Source organism: Dipodomys merriami, unplaced genomic scaffold, assembly GCF_024711535.1.
Source record: "Dipodomys merriami isolate MVZ:Mamm:240054 unplaced genomic scaffold, mDipMer1.0.p SCAF_33, whole genome shotgun sequence".
In the NCBI taxonomy this organism is placed as follows: Eukaryota; Metazoa; Chordata; class Mammalia; order Rodentia; family Heteromyidae; genus Dipodomys; species Dipodomys merriami.
Window position 1 is genome coordinate 13,330,537 of NW_027204826.1, and position 7,717 is coordinate 13,338,253.

Here is a 7,717-nt window from a genome sequence, read left to right on the forward strand (position 1 = left end):
CAATTGTGCCCACTCATACAAGATTTACTCATGTATACAGAGAGGCCTTAGAAGCAAAGACTTCTCTAGCAAAAATAGCTGAATGGTTCTGTACTGTATTCTATTTTTATTCCATGTCTCTTCCTTCAGAAATCTAATTCAATTTAGTTGTCTCAAAGAACAAAACGTATTAAATTCACAGGTTTTATAATAAATTTATGAGCAGAGAAATGAAGGCCAGTGGTTAGTGCCGTTCTTGAAAAACTTGTTGAGGTAAAACGGGGCCTCTTACCCGAGTCAGGTGTCCCTACAGCAAAAGAGGTGGCTCTTCCCAGATTAAATTTATTTCAAAACCCAAGAGTAATGTCATTTAATATTCCTGCAGAAGAAATCTGTTCACAGATACTCTTAATCCTCCTCCATACTCTTGACCATTTTCCTGTGTAAGCTACTTACCTGAAGGGTGGTCATTACTAAGGGAAAGAGAGAAAAACTTAGGTGGAGGATGTTGGAACTTCTATAGCTTATTTTTCACCCCGAGATTGGTGTTGGAGGAGATTAGCCTAATGTTTTTGCCTTTTGGATATTTCTCCTACGTTTTAAATAGTAGGTCTTACCACAACAGCCCTTTCTATCAGATGACCTGTGGGTTGTTGGTTTTTTTTTAATTTTTAAATATTCAATTTTCTTCTTCCTCCTCCTCCTCCTCCTCCTCCTCCTCCTCCTCCTCCTCCTCCTCCTCCTCCTCCTCCTCCTCCTCCTGCTGCTCCTCCTCCTCCTCCTCCTTCTTCTATTTATTTATTTTTTGGTCGGTTGTGGGGCTTGAACTCAGGGCCTGGGAGCTGCCCCTGAGCTCTTTTGCTCAAGGCCAGTGCTCTACCACTTTGAGCCACAGCACCACTTCTGGTTTTCGGGTGGTTCATTGGAGATAAGAGTCTCACAAACCTTCCTGCCTGGGCTGGCTTTGAACCATGATCCTCAGATATCAGTCTGCTGAATAGCTCGGATTACAGGTAGGAGCCACCAGCAATGGTCCAGAAAGTGCAGGAAAGTGGGGTGAAGCTGGCTTCTCAGAACCTGAGCTGAGAGGTTCATAGGGAGGCCAAGGATGGTGACATCTCAGGACTATGGAAAAATTAGAAATGTGAGACTGAGAACTCAAGGAAGGAACACCTCCCCGGATCCATGTTTATTCTCTCGTGTTTTAGAGACATAGAAACCTGGGAAGCGTGGGGCAGGGAACTGTAGAGACGTGTAGGGGTTATGGTGTGTATTTCTAACAGCCCAGTGACTCACGAGAAGGTCTTCCTAAGACACATGCTGTCCACTCACAGATAGTAAGATGGGAGATGTTTCAAACAGCTCTCACAGATTTGCAGGCCAGATCATAGGAAATGACACAGAACTCATGTTCAGGCAAAACATTCCATCACACACACACACACACACACACACACACACACACATCTCTGTCTCAAATACATTTTAGTTCCTGAGTGAACACGACTCTCTGTCTCATGACCAAGAATGAGAAATTTTAGAGTCAAGGATCTGTGATTAAAATTCAAAGGAAAGACCCAGGGCCCTAGCTCCGTGGTGGAGAACTTGCTTAGCCTGGTTTCCCCCCCGCATCACAAAAACATGAGTAAATTAATTCATATAATTTAAAGGAAGAACTTCTGGTTTGTCTCAAAATAGGGGAGCTTAATGTGAATTGTAAATTTCGTGCTGCCTCGTGGATTCAAAGTGTACCATTTCAAAGCACTCGTTTCCTGTCTCATTCTCCATAGTAATATTTTGGACATGACTTTCTAGCCAAGTTTTAAGTAGTCTAATTCAAGCTTTATCCTAACACCGCCATACTCAGTCCGCAGTTCATTTCCTTCCCAATTAAAACTATGTTGTGAGCACTAAAGAAAGAGAAGGATGCACCAGTATACACACACATACACGTGCACACTCGATTGCTTGGTTGTCAAACTTTAGTTAAACTTGGGGGCAAATTCTAATTTCTAAGTAACTGAAGTGGAAAAATATCAAAGTTGCAATGGAAATAAATTCACCCAAGAAGGAGGAATTTGAGAAGTAATTTGAGAGAAAGTGCGAAAGTATAAATTACATCCACACAGAGACCTGACCACACAGAGATGTAAATAATCTTGCTTCAAATGGACCATAAAGTTTAAATTACTCTCCACACCAACAAAATAAGGCCAGGAAACAAAAACAAAGCAAAACAAAAACATCCCAACTAACCTTGGTTAAAATAATACTGGGACCCTATAAAGAAAAACATAAAGGAAGTAGTAGTTGATAATTTAATGGCCTCCCTTGGTTTGGCTAAATAACCCACTTCCAACATTAGGAACATAATTAATTTTTTATTTGTCAGAACTGAGAAGAAGCAAGGGTAAAGATAGATCCTGGCTTTTTGCTTTTATGTATCTGAAGTTATTATTCTTGGAAAAGTTTTATCAGATCTTTACCAGAAAAGATGTAAAAAAATTCAGTGTGCAACATTCACATAAGGTCTCACCGTTGTTGTAAATTGCAAGCCAAAACTATAACCAAAACATTTTCACACTAAGTGTATTTCTCGAGTATTCAGGAATGTGTTTCCATAGAGTAGCAAAATGCAATGTTTCAGGTCATAATCAATAAAGCACCAACATTAGCATTTTTCAAAAATTGCAAGAGCAAAAGGTGTCCAATGGAGGAAAGTAGGGAATGTGGAAATGTAAGAGAAAAACAAAGAAGGAAAGAAACTTCAGTCCCTCAACGTAGTTTCTTACAAATTGGTATATAGGTAAAGGAATGATCATCTCTTAATAACTAGATGCCCTCACAAGTAGATCTGTCATTTAACACCAAAACATATAGGAATATATTTCTAGATATTAGGTTTAAGGTTTGGAACATTCATGGTATGACTTTCTATGCTATTTGGAAATAACATTTCTCTAAAATTTCTTTTATTTTTTCAACTTGGGATATTATACATAAGATTTCAATGGTTGTTCTAGATGTTAGATGCTCATGAATAGTCTTTCCATCTCTCTACTAGGAAAAAATCCAAAAAGTAAAATATCTAGGTTAAAAGAAGAGTTATTCTTCACAAGACTCTGTATCATCATACAAGGCATCATTGTCTGACACTCTTTTTATGTCAATCTAAAAAAGGAAACACTCCACTTATTATTTTTTATCAGTCATGGGGCTTGAATTTGGGGTCTGAGCAATGTCCTTGAGCTTCATTTTCCTCAAGGCGAGCACTCTACCACTTCTGGTAGCCACAGCACCACTTCTGGTTTTCTGGTGGTTAATTGGAGACAAGAGTCTCATAGACTTTCCTGCCTGAGCTAGCTTTGAACCACTATTCTCAGATCTCAGCCTCTTGAGTAGCTAAGATTACAGGCATGAGCCACCAGCATTCAGCACTATCTAATTATTCTAATTGCATTTTTTCTTTTACTTCTGAAGTTGTATCTATACTCACAAATGTACTCAATGCTCACCATTTTCTTGTTGAATTCAAACCTTTTATAAACAAAATAAAGTGTCATTGGAGCAACTCAAGTATTTTAAATATGATAGCCAGGTTTTATTTGCCTGAGATTTGCCTATGGTGATGGTCTAATTAGAATTTTTTTCCTAATGTAGTAAAAACCAAATCTATCGATCATTGCTCTATTGGTGCCTTGCTTTTAAAAGGATTCATTCTTGAGATAATTTAGTGAAGACTTCATTTCTGTGGTGAGGTGTTCATCGAGTTAAAGTAGTTATTCATTTCTTTTCATTTTTCTTCTTTCCATTTCAAGATGAATGTTGCTGGGATCTATTTTGTGAAGCTATATAAAGGAAGATTCTACTCATTTCTTATCCAATGCTGAGCACCCAACCTCCATCTCTAGTGGCAAAGTTTTTAAAAGATATGCATCATCATTAAAAACATCTTTTTAATCAAACATCTCTCTGAGTGAACCAGCTTTCTTACCAATCTGTGGGAATCTGAACCTACCTAGAATTTTCTTTTCATTAATTTTTCTGACTAGAATAAAAACAGCACAGCTAGATTTATTTTGAAGAAGAAGAAGGTTGCTTTTTGTCTCTTTGCTAAGAATTGTGCCAAAAGCTGGACACAAGGGTTTAGGCCTATGACACAGGAAGATGCGTTGCAAACAGAACTCTTCCTCACATAAGTCCAGCCTCTTCTGATCTTTCTGCCCAAGGATCTTCTGGAAGACAGGAACAGACACTCTTATTGAGGCTGAGGGGTACAAGGTAAGTTTCACATCCAGTTTATCATCAGTGGTAAAGCCAGACCTGCCTTTTCCTGTCCCTTGTTCTCTGAGACGTGAGTTCTCTCATCTTAAACTGGAATCTGTTAGTCCTAGAAGTCTAACAAACCGTTCATAAATATCTGTGGGACGTGCTCTCTCTCTCTCTCAGAAGCATTGTTGTTGGCAGTGATTGAAGCAAGGATTGTAACAATGCCCATCTGGGTCTCTATCCCAGGTTTACCAGTTCCTAACTCTGACAGACACAGGGAAATTCTCCCATGCCTCCATTTCAGAAGGAGGAGGAGGAGAAGGAGTAGGAGGAGGAGGAGGAGGAGGAGGAGGAGGAGGAGGAGGAGGAGGAGGAGGAGAGAAAGAGAGAAAAAGAGAGAAAAAGATGGAAGGAAAGAGAGAAAGAGGAAGGAAGGAAGGAAGGAAAGAAGGAAGGAAGGAAGGAAGGAAGGAAGGAAGGAAGGAAGGAAGGAGGGAAGGAGGGAGGGAGGGAGAGGAGAAAGACAAAGAGAAAGAAGAGAAAGAAAGAGAAAGGGAAAGAGAAAGAGAAAGAGAAAGGGAAAGAGAAAGAGAAAGAGAAAGCAAGCAAACAAAGGTTGTTTCTGAGTCTTCACCAGTGAAACTAGAATACCACTGGGAACATTTCTGACTGAATTGTTCAACTTCCAAGGTTGGCTTCTTTATTCATTTTGATTTTGAAATTGACAACCATGTAAGGACTCTTTCCTGATCCCTTGGAACAGAGCGAGAGGAGCATGATAGAACATGATACAAGATAAAAAGCCACATCAAGTCATCTGCCCAGTGGATGACAAAAGGCAGGTAGCCTTACCAATAGCATCTTAGTCTAACCCAAGCCAGTAAGCTATCACACCCTGGGATAATGAAAATAAAATTCTAACCTTGGGGCTGGGAAGGTGGCTCAGTGGTAGAGTGCTTGTCTTGCATGCAGGAAGCCCTGCGTTCGATTCCTCAGCACCACATAAGCAGAAAAAGCCAGAAGGGGCACTGTGGCTCAAGTGGTAGCGCCAGCCTTGAGCTGAAGAGCTGAGGGACAGCGCCCAGGCCCAAAGTTCAAGCCCCACAACTGATCAAAAAAATAAAATAAAATCCTAACCTGACTTTATGGGCCAACATAAAAATGGAAATGAGTTTTCTTGTCTCCTTAAAAAAAAATCCTAGATAAGAATAAAGCAACCAAGCCATACTTTATGCCCATTTAACCAGAAGATTAGCACAGTGGGTTGCTGGTTTTCTTTTACTTTCTTCCTTTTCTTTTTTTAATTTTCCATTAAGCAAGTTCTTTTAAAACAAATTTGAACTTTTCCCATCCCAGCGATTCCCACGGACAATTGGCAACGAATCTTGGATAACTTGCAAAACTGGGATTTTTTCCAGGCATGAGTAACTTGTTAAAAAGCCACTATTTCCTTAATACCAACAGTAAACAGAGTTCATATCCACATAAATCCTCAGTGGTTTGCTGGGAAAATTTTATATGTACGTGTGTGTGATCTTTTTTTAAAAAAATATTCATAAAACACTTGGCTCCCAGCATATCTGTTTATATTTCCCTTAAAAAAATAAATACACATGTTTATGCCAGCTGAGGTTAAATGGTATCCTTTTTATCCTCTGTGTATATGTGTGTGTGTGTGTGTGTGTGTGTGTGTGTGTGTGTGTGTGTGTGTGTGTGTGATTTCCAGCTCAGTGGCAATGATTTTAATGATAAATTGAGTTTGGAATACCTGGTGAGAATTTGTGAAGAATATTTCTCTTCATTTTATCATAATTTCTTAAAAGACAACGTTTAGTAACATTTTAAATTAGAATATGTGTTTTCCTGAGATTTGATTTTATTGAAAAAGCTCAAATAAATATTTCCAAGACTTAAGGAGAAAAGCTCAATGTTTGATTTTTAAATTCAACTTAAAGAATGGTAATTTCTTTTGTCAACAGGATTGGGAAAATGGTTACATTCTCAAGATTTTTTTTCTCTTTCTATAAGTCTATTTATCAGTTGTTAGTAATGAATGGTATTTTTTTTTTACTACTCATGAGATGTTTAAAAAGGCATAGGCCTTGAAGTTATTGTTATATCGTTTGAAGTTATTATCATATTCTAAAGTACATTTGATTATGTGTTTCTGATATTTATAGTATGGAAAATAGTTACTATGACAGGGCACATATGTAATAGAATTGATATGATGAGGAGATCCTATGATAAATCAATATCAATGTCAATCCATCAAGATCAATCACCTCCCCGATGACATTTTTGTGTGTGTGTGACAACAGAAACTGAAATCTACTTATTGAACACCTCTCTTAACCATAACATGGTGTTATTAATTTCAGCCCTTCGATTAGTGATTAAAATGTGTTTTTCTAGATGTGTTCAGCGAGGTCAAGAGAAACTGAAAAGTTCAGCTGAGATTGGAGGAGTAGATCAGAGTCTTACCATCCTACCACAAGCCTTTCTGTCTCTATCTTTTCCCAGTTCTGTGTCCATAGAAGAATTCTGTATAATTCTTCTTATCTGAGTGTTTGACAAACTTCTCTTGTCTTTGCAGTCCTGGCCAAGTATATTTTGATAACAAGCAGTCCCAGGAGATAGCTTGCATTTCCCACTTCCGGTCAGATGCCCCACAAGAATAACTTTCTTACATATGTTTTTGCATTTTTGGAGCACAATCCCAGCTGGAATCAGGAAATTGGAAGACAGCGTGGAAATGGAAACTAATTGAAAGTCACAGTGACATTGTTTTGATTTTCTACAAAAAAAAAATATTTAATTTTTCTGGTGGTCTTGAAGGAAAAAGGAAGACAACTATGTCATTTATTATCTGCTTCAAAATACGCTAGCATTTTGGTTCCTCTTTCACGGTTCATTTTTATTTCAAGGGATAACATTACGTTTATGTGGGAAGATTATTCTAGAGCCTCTCAGAGTTGTGAGTTTGGGAACTTTAAAAATTCTTAACTAAGAGCTTAATGGAAGAAATTTGCTTTTAATGTGTATGCCAGTAAAAAATACCCTCTTATAACTCTGGGCTGAATGTAATATATTTAAAGGAAAGATGAGAGGAGAAATAGATAGCTTTCCCCTCAGAAGGCCTGAAGATGAATCGTCATCCTCATTTTTGCCAAGCCATTTTAAAAGAACAAGTTTCAGCTCTCTCTCGTCTTTGCCGATCTGACAAGCGGCGTAAAGGTCGTCTTGTGCATAAAAAGACTGATGAAGATTCATCTACGTGTTTGTGGGCTGTACCTGTCTACCCAATTTACCTACTTAGGAGGCTGAGTTCTGAGAATCATGGTTCAAAGCCAGCCTGCGTAGAAAAGTTTGATGCAACTCTTATCTCCAGTTAAACAACAAGAAGGCAGAAGTGGAGCTGTGGCTTAGGAGGGAAATGCCAGCCTTGAGTAAGACCAAGTCAGAGCTG